The sequence below is a fragment of the Punica granatum genome, chromosome 5, assembly GCF_007655135.1.
Source record: "Punica granatum isolate Tunisia-2019 chromosome 5, ASM765513v2, whole genome shotgun sequence".
Taxonomy (NCBI): domain Eukaryota; kingdom Viridiplantae; phylum Streptophyta; class Magnoliopsida; order Myrtales; family Lythraceae; genus Punica; species Punica granatum.
Window position 1 is genome coordinate 29,369,302 of NC_045131.1, and position 12,014 is coordinate 29,381,315.

At 41.5% G+C, this 12,014-nt stretch overlaps 1 long non-coding RNA gene across 1 annotated transcript; it reads right to left on the minus strand.

Annotated features, from left to right (window-relative positions):
* Window positions 1-6,525: 6,525 nt before the first annotated feature.
* Window positions 6,526-8,781, minus strand: LOC116209700. The gene is made up of 2 exons (XR_004157301.1): window positions 7,510-8,781; window positions 6,526-6,978 (listed from the first exon to the last, which is right to left on the minus strand). It is a non-coding gene; the product is annotated as an uncharacterized LOC116209700 (long non-coding RNA).
* Between the last annotated feature and the right edge of the window lie 3,233 nt (window positions 8,782-12,014).

Below are 12,014 nucleotides of genomic sequence, written 5' to 3' on the forward strand. Positions count from 1 at the left end.
CGGCAAAAAAGGGTCATGATGGGTCCAATCCCTTTTCTTGTAATATATGTACCTAAAACCATCAACTGTTGATTCTCACTTAAGAAGTTCCCCAATGTACATTATGTATATTTATTTGGGGAAAGGCTCAATCTGTTGCATTTATTAACTCTCGCTCATCCTCCTCAACTAAAAGACATTTAAGAAGGATCACTGGCAAGGCCTGTCGAAGCCCCCAAAATAAAATCGGTTTCCCCAAAACTTGTAGTAAGAAAAGGGTGAGAGCCGAGTCGAAATCCCAAAGGAGGCTAAAAGATTCTCTAAACCAATGAGCTAGCAAAGTAACGATAGGGGAATTTTGATAATCAAGAAACTAAATTGCAGCAAAAACAATTTAAAAGTGCAAGGGAGAGTAAGTAATCAATAATCGAGAGACGTATGACTTGAGTTCGAAAACCACCTAGCGTTTGGTTGATCATAGAAGCATCAGAATGTAAATTTCAGCAGCTAAGATTCGATTCCCGCGACCGCAAGGAATCAACTAGCATCTAAATTCTAACTAGTCAAAACACCGTCTAACTAGTAAGTTCATCAACTAGTTAACAAGGTATCAACCGATTCCCTAATTAACTAAGCGACAGCTTTAAGCGCAAGGATGCCTTAACCTGAGCGATTAATTGATTCATCAATTAATTGACTCGTCCTATCATTCTCTAACCAATTAGGGCAGCAACTACCGTTTGTTCCTAATTAGTCTTGCTTCGAATCGATCTCTACAAACACCGTAGTAGTCGTCGATAAGCTAATTTACAAATATCCTATTCACAACCATGACAGAATACTTGTAACGATTACATCCAAGAATAAATAAGTGCTGAAATCGAAATATTAAAACCTGCTCCTCACAACCAAACCGTGAGGTTTCCGTTCTCAAGTCAAACGAAACAAATTAGCCACGCATGGCTATGCAGGGATCCATGAAAACTGATGATCGTTGGAGGAACACTCCGCAGCCGCCAGCCTCCTCTCCCAGTTTCTCTCCACAGAAAACTAAACTTCCAGCCAAAAAAAAAAACCCTAAACCTAAATGATCCATAGGTTTTTATATCTCCCTCAAAAATAGGAAACAAATAATGAACATATCTTAAAGATTTCCTAAAAAACTCCCATTGTAACTGAAAGGGAATTCTAAGATTTGCAAATAAATCGAGAATTGATTCTAAACTCCCTCTCGGATCGGTTGTGCACGTGGTGCACCACTAACCAGAAGTCCTTGTATCCTTGCAAGTTCCATCTAGATACTTCAATGGTCTCCAATTCATCCCGAACATGCATCAAATTGCCTTCAATTCTTTTCTTGGAAAATTTTCCTATAAATCGTCATCCAAGCATCAGATACCATGAAAACAACATAAAACCGAGTCTAAATTTTACCCATTTCATGGACAAATCCTCTCTTATCAATCACTATGCCGAACCTATTTATTATAAAACCGATAATCCAAAGGCTAATGCACTCTAACGGCTCTCTAGCACTTTCATGGTTCTAGGTCTCGCATGAAGACAAGTCACTACAAGCAGAGGCCCGAGCTGTACTCATTGCCTTAACTATTGTGGCAGAAAGAGGATTCAACAAGATTTGGTTACGTTGTAACGCCTTACTTATAGTAGATGTCATTTTGCACCCACATAGTTCTCCGTGGGAGATTAGGAGTATAGTATCGGATATTTGCTTTACTCGTAGTCATTTTTCGGATTGGGTTTGTTCTTGGATTCCTAGATCGGGCAACTCCCTAGCGCATGACCTGGATCAATACGGCTCAAGATCAAATTTTGTCTCATTATGTATTTTCCGAGGGTATCCGATCTGCTAGACGGTATTTTTAATTAATAATATTCATTATTCATAAAAAAACAAAAACAAAACAAAAACAAAACAAAAACAAAAAAGGCTACATTTCATTGTATTGTAACTTCAGGTCGCGAGTCTAACGTAAAACTTTTCGAGAGTTGCGTTATAGGTCCCCGCCACCGGTGCCTTACATACAGTCGGTGGGTCTATCACTGTTCGAAGACGGCAAAGACGACCTAATTAAAATATTATTGCAGAGTCATTGATTGCGCCCCGAAACCTCAGCGTTTCATTACTCCCCAGGCTTGCAGGGTCCTTTCCTTATTCAGTCGTTTCTTACCAGAAAAAAATGGTAGTAAAGATAATCTGGTTATTTGATTCTGACTTCTCAATCAATTTTCTATCTACCCATGCTTTTAGGGTTTGAAATCGCGAAGCACTCGTTACATATAGCTGTCTAGAATCTGATATTGAGAATCAATAACGATGAACGAAAACCCAGCAATCTGCTAAATGATTGATATATGGTGATGAGATGTAACAGTAGTGATTCGGGTGATGGAAAAGAAGTTCTATATACAAATCCTCTGTCAACACCTTAATTAACCAATGTTTTTCGAACATATGATGGTCCTTAATGTCATTCTCCGAACAGTTCGGTTTCAAAATATGGACGGGCCGCGCGTTGTTGCGGCAACGTCTTTCATGTAAATTGTTACACATCCTGTTCCTATGGTTTCATCACTTGTTAAGTAAAAAGACAGAGCTAGCTATAGCACGGTTGAATATTGTTGTCTACACGGTTGAAACCCAACTTGGAAGTACACCTCCTCGCAATCAGTACGGGGTCTTAAATTATAATAATATGATGAAATAGTTTATTACAGTATGAGCCAAAGATCCAATGATTGGAGGACGGGGTCTTACTGTGGCACATAGAGCGACGATTAAAATCAAAAGATCATGAATTCGATTATCACAAGTGAAATTTATATGTGCATTGCTTTCCCTTTATTTCTTATTCTTGAAAAAGAAATCAATTGATGGAAAGCTTATACGATTCGGCCATCTCCAAACATATTGCTGAATAGAAAAAGAGGTAATGAAATCAAGTCCTGCACCTGCAGGTGTGGTTGGTGAAACATATTAAATGTGAATTCAATTGACGATGTTAATTTTCCCTTTTTCGTTTGAGATTTAAGAGATTTGAAAAGGAACAGCTGGTGAGGTAGAAAAAGAGATAAACTGAGTAGGAGAGACATACTGAATAATTATTACAGTACTGACTTGATTCAACCTATATTAGTGGGGCGTATTGACCTTTCGGATATCAGACTGCACATCGAGAAAAAAATGTTATGGCATACTAAAAGGAAAGTTTGGACAAATTAGTCATTCCGTCCAAGTTTTCGTCTAATCCTTGACGGAAAATGCTGATGTGGCCCGTTATATACTGATTTGGCACGTTAAGTCCCACGGTAGACCCAAAAGCACTTCATTTTGGCACTTTTTCTTGGGGAAAAAATAAAACAATTTCTTTTAGCAAGTGCACTGGAGAAAAACGAGGAAGGGGACACAATGTCTTCCCCCCGCCAGCTAGCTCCGCCACAGGGGAGGTCGCGCAGAGGCTTTAGGTGCCTCTGACAAAGGCTCCAGCGATCGAGAAAAAAATGTTATGGCATACTAAAAGGAAAGTGCCAATATATATGAAATTATATATTGATTAACAACGATTTGATCGTAGTCTATAGTAGAACATGAAACCTGTAATAGGGCCGAGATATAACAACTTCTTATTTTGAGAACTAGATGGTTGAAGATAATAATTTGTCATTAGAGCATATTATATATTTGATAACGAATTATTGTAATATCTTAAATTTTAGGGAACTAATCTGAGTTTATATTAGAGTCGTATTAATTAGAGTATCCGTCAGGCTTTACATTTTCTTATTTTTCTCATACCCTTAACCTAAATAGTTCAGTCTATCCACTGTAATTTTTTTCTTTTCGGTGGATCAATCCACTGTAATTTTTAAATCGTTCTATACAACAATTTTTTCAACACCTATGAGTTGGCCCTTTTGGTCACCATCACATATGGTCTTATCTTTTTTCTCTCTTCCACGATGCATAAAATTTGCGACCGAACTTATCCGTTCCGGGAAGAGGGCATCCCTGATGCACTCCATCAAGCTTGAAATTAACCTGTGGTGATTTTTTGGGCGTGAGATCACTCTTTTTGCTTGCAAAGCCTTGCCCATCACACCAGTTCCACTCAGGGGCAACTCAAGAGAAATTGTGGCTTAAAATAAAATCATAAATCATAAGACGAGGTCTTTCATTTATTTGATAAGATTAGTATAAATTTTTGTATAAAATTTATTTTTCTTGGTTTTTTATATGTAAAATTACTAATTAATTAATCTTTACGATCAATTTCGTCTAATATCTCTTTTTCAATTGATCGATAATAAAGCTAATCTTTCTTGGGGCATTGTAGATTTTAGTTAAGATTTTATTAAATTTTCAAATGGACTAATGGAATTGTCAACTCAAGCTAATTGTCGAATTAACTTTAGCTGATACTTTAATTGATCAAAAGAATTGGGATGTTTTGTTTGTTGATAGGGAGAATAATGAGGTACTAGGGAAAAGTGAGAAACCAATTAGGTTGATGGAGGGAAAATAATGAATTATGGAAAATTAATGAGGTACTACTGCAGTAATTAAATTAAAGATTACGTACATTATTATTAGAGGTCTTAATTTTTAATAAAATAAATACGATATTAATTTGTGTACTTATGTACCTGAGGCACATAATTTTGGGAGGCCTAAGGCAAAGGTCTTATTGGCCCTATGTACGGGCCGCACCTGGTTCCACCACGTGTCTTGTGCTACTTAATCGAGCCGAGGTCCCATTTGGTTTGAGGTCCAACAACATAAATGGTATCCAAATCAGTCACTTGATCTTAGCCAAAAGGCCGATAAAGGTATATATCATTCACAAAAACTTATTGCCGCAGGTCCTATATTCATCAAAATGAAACTTGCGACTAAGTATTTTGATGGGCTCAAATATGAAAGGGTTGTTTACATCATGGTTCAAAATAAGAATTTTCTTAGAAAATATTACTTGAACTTCAGTTATCATAGTAGCGTAAGCGGCGGGGAATCTTGTTGATCACATATTTAGCGTCAATTGCTACATTACAACATTTAGCAAATTTTTTTTTGCACCCTGTTTGGAATCAAATCTCGCAAAAAATGATTTCAATTTAGATCATTTATGTTCATTTCGATTCAATTTAATTCGTTAGTAAATAAATTATGTTGTTAGGAAAATTAATGCCTTGTTCGGGATTAGATTTGAGTTAATCTCAACTCTATTTTAATTTTGTTGGATTGTAATGATTCAATTGTTGAATTATGGAAAAAAAAATTAAAAAAGTAATGAATAGTTGAAAGAAAGTAATGATTATGTTATTGAATTGTGGAAAAAAGTAATGAATAATTTATAGAATTTAGTATTAAAAATGGAAATGAATGGTTAAAAAAATTGAAGAAAAAGAAAAAAGTAATAATTTTATTTTTGAATTGAAGATAATTGGAGTAAAATTAAAAATAAATTTTAAAACCAAACAAAGCGTAATTTTTTTTTACAGAAATGAATTGAATAATTCCATTTGAAGTGCATTTTTAAGTAACGTGAAATTTAATATTAAGGTTGTCAGTTTCATATGAGTTGAATTCTGACTAAATCCCGTTGATTGTGGCCCCATTTGAAATCTAACAAATCATGCATTTTTTAAAAGAAATATTGTGATATTTGCATTGCAAATATCATAATTCGATTAAATTCTTGTGAAATGAATTGAATTTTGGCATTCTCAAGTTATAAGGGAAGACCCTTGAACCTAGTATAATGAATTAGAAAACCTAATTATTAATAAATAGACACGAATAATCTCACTGCGCATCGAACTCGAAACCTTTTGATTACCAAATGAGGGCGTACGTTATTACGTTACACTAATTTTTGATTGAATTCCTGCATTTTGGAGAATTCTAAATAGACTTGCTATATTGGTTCGGAATCAGCTCAATCATTGCAATGGTTGGGAATTGGGGAATCGGGAATCAGCTCAATCAGACAACGAAAATAGAGAAAGATTAACACGTGATTCATGTGTTAAAATCCTCTTGTTTAATTCACAAAAAAAAAAAAAGATTCTCTTGTTTCAATTAAAGTGAGTGAGAAGGAAGTATCTACAGACAAAGATTTTGGATCTTCACCATGAGCAAAGGAATCGAGAAATTACACTGTGGCAATAAAAAAGAAGCCCTGAATACAAGAACTTCTAAAATTACCAAACTCTTCCAAATTGGATTTAAATCTTATTACAATGAGATTAGGGTAAGATAAACCGGAAACGAAATTCCAAACCGAGAAAGGGAATTGGATAGCATGAAATAAGGAAAAAATAGAGCTTCCCAGTATGTGCCTTGTCCCCTCGGTCCTCGGTAATCAGCCGGCCATATGCCACAGCAATAGGTGAAATGCATGAAATTCCGGCACCAGCAAATTCCTTATGTTCATTACTTAGTCGATCTTCGCTCCCTCAAATGAGTCTTCGTTATAATTGTGAAAATAGGTAATCCGTAGTCGAAATAGCATAGAAATATATATGCGGCACGAATTCAACAGCAATGTATTAAACCTAATAAAGAATCATGAAAATAGGGGGATTACCTACTCGTGTTCTAATTTTGTACGCGACTACCTTAAAATTTCAACCATATATTAGTGCTTTGTTTACTGTCTTTTGCACATATTTTTCAATCACATGAATTACATGCCCAAGTGTATTATAAAAGAAATTGAGGATGAATTTCACCAAGAAACTCGTATTTTGTCTTCGATGAAGAAAAAAAGAACCCTCCAGCTTTCATTTAGAAAACTGTTGAATTAATTTCTCGATCGCCTCGTTGGCGCTTGGGAGGACGCGCCATTGAGCATACGGCCTTTGAACGAGAAACAGTTCAACAACTCCTTTGATTGTAAAATTGATGCTCGAGCGCGTCTTGAAATCCGACAATCGAGATGACTATAGGAGCGGGGAACTCCTGTACGGCATGAATGCCTTGCAAGAACATAGCTTCATCAATTCAAATTTAGAAAAGACGGACTGTGGATATAAGAAAATAATACTTGTTGATATAAGAAGAGAATACAAGAGCAGGGGTGTAGGCACGAAAAATACGAAATTTGAAAAGACATTCTTGAAAGATTTTGGTTATACAAAATTAGTCACGCCGTTTGAACTGTTTGGACAAATTAGTCATTCCATCAAAGTTTTCATCTAATCCTTGACGGAAAACGTTGATGTGTCCCGTTATATGCTGATTTGGCACGTTAAGTCCCACGGTAGACCCAAAAGCACTTCATTTTGGCACTTTTTCTTGGGGAAAAAATAAAACAATTTCTTTTAGCAAGTGCACTGGAGAAAAACGAGGAAGGTGACACAATGTCTTCCCCCTGCCAGCTAGCTCCGCCACAGGGGAGGTCGCGCAGAGGCTTTAGGTGCCTCTGACAAAGGCTCCAGCGATCTTCCCCAAAAAGTCCTACTGCTACGCCATTAATTCAGTCAAGCTCACAGTCAATAAAGCCTCACCAGGCTCAGAAGACAAGAACAACTCTCCCATTGGGTGGTGCCACTGTCATCTCCAGTTCTGCTTCGATTTCCTGATGGTGATTAATAGGAATTTCCAATAGGCACCTCTTGGACTCGTCTAGGGGCGAAGATTCTTCACGCAGTCCTGATCTCGAGCTGGATATCGAACTCCTCCGTGTTCTTAAAGCCCCCGCAGTTCAGGTTCCCGAACTGCTGGCTCGTGCACACCACAAGAGCCCATGTAGCCAAAGCAGCAAAGAACACAACAGACATTCAACCCCGTGGATCCATAAATCTTAGCTCAAGTGAACACCAAGTAGATGATCTAAGCTACAGAAACTACATAACCAGCACACTGGTCCGAAAACAACTAAGATAAACAAACAATAGAGCAAAGGAGACTTCGTTTGCCACAGAAGGCGCCCATTGAACACCAAACATAGGAAAATCCCCAGAATATGGTCTCTCGAATCACACTAAACTACTGTCTTAAGGAATATGGAAGCGAGGATTCCGATGAAAGCTGTTGGGCTACTGTACCTGTACTTCCAAGTCTGGAAACCCGACTTGTAGAGGAGATAGTGGAGCGGCTCCCAGTAGTTGAACACCTCGTCGCAGTTGCGGGGCCGCCGAGGGGAAGCGGAGGCATGTGAGTTCTGTTGGGCTGAGTTGCGGTTGCAGTGGTAGTGATGGTGGGGGTTGAATATGATGAGCTGTGGGATCAGAGGTAATCTGTAATGGCGGTGGAGAACCATGAAAAGAAGGCGATGAGGGGACGGGAAGGGAATCATCGGCGGTGTGGGTTTCTTCTTCGCAGCAGAGCAAGCACTGTAGAACTTCGACGATGCGGGACGGGGAAGCAGAGGAGAGAGACAGTCGAGGGGGGAGAGAGGGTCGCCGGAAAAGAGGGCCAGATCCAAGGGAGGAAGGTCGCCGGAAATGGGGGCTCCGATCCCCCCACCTCCCCCTCCCTCTCTCTATCAGTGGAGGCAGATCTCCCCTCCTGAGAAGATGAGCACAGTAATTTTTTTTAAAAAAAATTTTGGAAGAAATTAAGAAGAAAACGACATCATCTTTGAAAGGGCAAATTGCCACAGTCAAACTTAACGTTTCAAGTCACCCCTTAACGGAACATGTCAATATTTTATGTCAATGATGAGTCGTGAAAGGGAACGGCGGGACTAACGTGCTCTAAAATTTCGTATAGGAATACTTATTTATCTAACCAAAATCTGAAGGGACTAATTTGTATAGCGATGTATCTTTTAGGGACCAAATTGTGAGTTTTGTCTTGCAAGAACTAGGGTAGTCTTATAGGCAATGCAGTCTTAAGAAATAAAAAAAGTCGTGGAAAATTTGTGTAGTGACGTGCGTGTGAGCTATGTCCGCCTAGGCCCCCATTGATAGGCAATGTAGTCTTAATCTTAATCTCCAAATGACCCACGTAATGCTTCAATTGACATTAATTCCCAAATTACTCATTCCTTCAATTTTGCCGTCCAATGTATATAAGTGCGCCACCTTGCATTTCTTTTGCCACTTCTCAGCTTCTATTCACGATTAAACAAGTACTTATGAAATATGTACTCTAGACATATAAAGTAAATAACCAAATTAACGTCAAATTATGTTTTATTGTGGAACGCTAATTTTTTTAATCCTTTTAATATTAGAGATAACGTTTTGACTCATAGATCTTTTAATGGCGTCACAAATTCATCAGGGCTGTCAGCACCCCATTCCGGCCCACCGGCTCCCCACACGAGGATTTCCGACCGAAGCCCGGGGCACTATTCATCATCCGGCAATCAAAGGCGAACGCGCGGTCACGGAACCACGAGCAATAGGAGAAGAGCATGGTCCACCGAGAAAAGCGAAGGAGAGCCATCAGAAGAACGAATGAACGAGGAATCCCGAAAACAACGGAGTTGGCGCTGTGGCACCATTCATCACTGAGTCACCGAAGCACCGAAAGGTGCCCAATATGGGACTCCAAAAATTCCTCTCAGTGGCAAAGCGACCAATGACACATCCGGGCGCATTTCCGAGACATCCTGCTTAAGCAGGGACACCCCGATCCCCCACGGACGCTTTTTCTGACAGAGCTCCCGGGGTTCGCTCCATTGACAAGCAAACGGCCCCTCAAAGCGGGCCTACAGGCACCCAGGGACCATCAAAGTCGGGGAACAAGCTTCAGATGACCTTTCGGAATCCGACTCGGCCTCTCGAGGGACGTCTCAGTGGTCATGAACGTCTCCCGGCGAGCCTTCGGGAATTTCCACGGAAAACAGAGACCACAACGATCTCTGAGCGCCTCACAATAACCCCGAGCACCTCAAGGCATTCAAGGCACACTGAGAAAATCCCGGTCAAAGTCCCTAGGTCTTCCCGGGCCTACGGTCCCCGACCAAGGACAACGAGCCAATGATCACCGACGGGGCAAACGGATCGCTGAAACGAATGAAAGAGTGCACAAAGGTCAATCGGGGTCGACGGACGCTAAACTCCGCTCCGAACGTCCAAACGGGGCAAAACCGACTCCCGAGGCGCCGAGTCGCCCGAGCGCTCGTTCGCATGACGCATGGCGATATTAGGCTCATCCAAATCCTCGTAGTCCAAGCATTCCAAATCTTCAAATTAATTGGACATCGGAGATCGGATGCAAGCTCAATCAAGTCTCAAGCGTTTGCCGGCTTTTCTCCTAATCGGATGGGACCCACAGCCAAGCCAAGCCAAGCCATCAAGCCGCGGCTTAACCCCAAGCCACGGCTCAACCCTCGGCTCGGACTAGACAACCCAGCCGCGGCTCAAGCCCTCTCACCCATCGGCTCCAATGCTCTCCCACCACACATTTTGAATTTTCCCCCCATCCATCACCTCCCTCCATCCATCCATCACCTCCCTCCATCCATCCATCACATCCATCACCCCTCTTGCTTCCCCTACACTCAATGTGACACTTTCCCTTCCCTAAACCCTTCTTAAAATTCGGCAGCCACATGAGGGTCCCCTTAACCGCAATTAAATTCCCTCAATCAAGCCATTAGTCATTCCTTTATAAGCCCTTGCACCAATAGACTTAATGACTTCTTCAATTTCACTCTCTCTCAAGCCAATCTCTCTCAAGAACTCTCTCAAACCTCAGCCCATCCCCTCACTTCCGTCCACCCTTTGCCAAGGCCGAAACCGGCCAAAACCACCCGGTATTCCGGTAACCACCCGACCCGACTTAACCCAAAAATTCTCAAACTTCATAGCCTACATATTTCCTACCCCCTAAATCCATTTCCGGACTTGGATTTTCGATTTGAGGTCCCCAAGACCCCGTTTCAGCCGAAATTGCAATCGGGTCCCGAGACCCTCACCGCGCGTACCGAACACTAACGGCGTGCCATTTCATCCCACGACCTCGGAGAGTCGTGCCATCACATTTAAAGGGTTCCTCACAACCCTCACCCTCTCTCGTGAAGAGGTGGTCACGATCCGAGGGCCGACCCACCGTGCACGACCTCCGTTTTGCCCATTCTTACTAACCGGGTTTCTGTGTTTTCACTGAAATTTCTCTCATCATTTCCGACTTATTCAGGGTTCGGCACGCTCGGAGCTTTCCGTGCCCACCTAGATCTGCCTCTTAGGAGTCCAACGAGCCCGACCTTGCACCGTTCCGTGATCGGAGCGAGCGTGCCAAGCCGTTTTCCCGTGGTTGCCGCAGCCGCGCCCACCCGGGTCGCCTGCTGCCCTTCGCCCTAACCGAGTCTTGCGACTCTCAAGGCCACTTCCCCGATCTTTTCCTCGCACACCGAGGCTAGGTAACATCTCTTTACGACTTAGAGAAGCTAGGATCCTTGATATTTGTTTACATGAAATGTTAAAATAGATTAAAGACTCGAAATGCATGCAAGTTCCCATTTTTCTTTCGGATCTATCTATTTCATGCATTTTCATGCAACGTACATCCATCATCTTTTCATGCACGACCTTGCCGTGTCTACACGATGTCCAAGTTCGCATGTCATGACGGGAAACAACCCGGATCCGGAGGGAAGAGGTCCCCTTGGCCACGGGTTGAGCCATGGGACTCACGGCCGAGTCTCTAGGGAGAGACCCGTGAGCTCCCTTGGCCCACCCGTGGCTAGATAGGTCTCCTCCTTCCCGGAAGAGGGTTGGTTCCCGTGTTTCCTTTACCGTCGAGCATGGATAACGTGATAGCATGACGGGAAAAGGCCCGAATCGGGGCCGGAGAAGTCTTCCCGACTCATGTGGGCCATGGAAGCTCACGGCCTCCCTTGGAGGAATAGGGCCGAGAGCTTCCTCGGACCACACGAGTCCGGGAGGTTTTCTTCCGTCTCGAGACGGGTCGGTTCTCGTGTTTTATTTACTTCGTTATCATTCGAGTCAAGATCGTCTTGTTATTTCCGTTTAAATGTCTCGATTCATGCACGTTCATGTGATTCCATGCAATTATGTTGTGGTGGTATCGAAGTTACTAAAACATGCGTTATTAT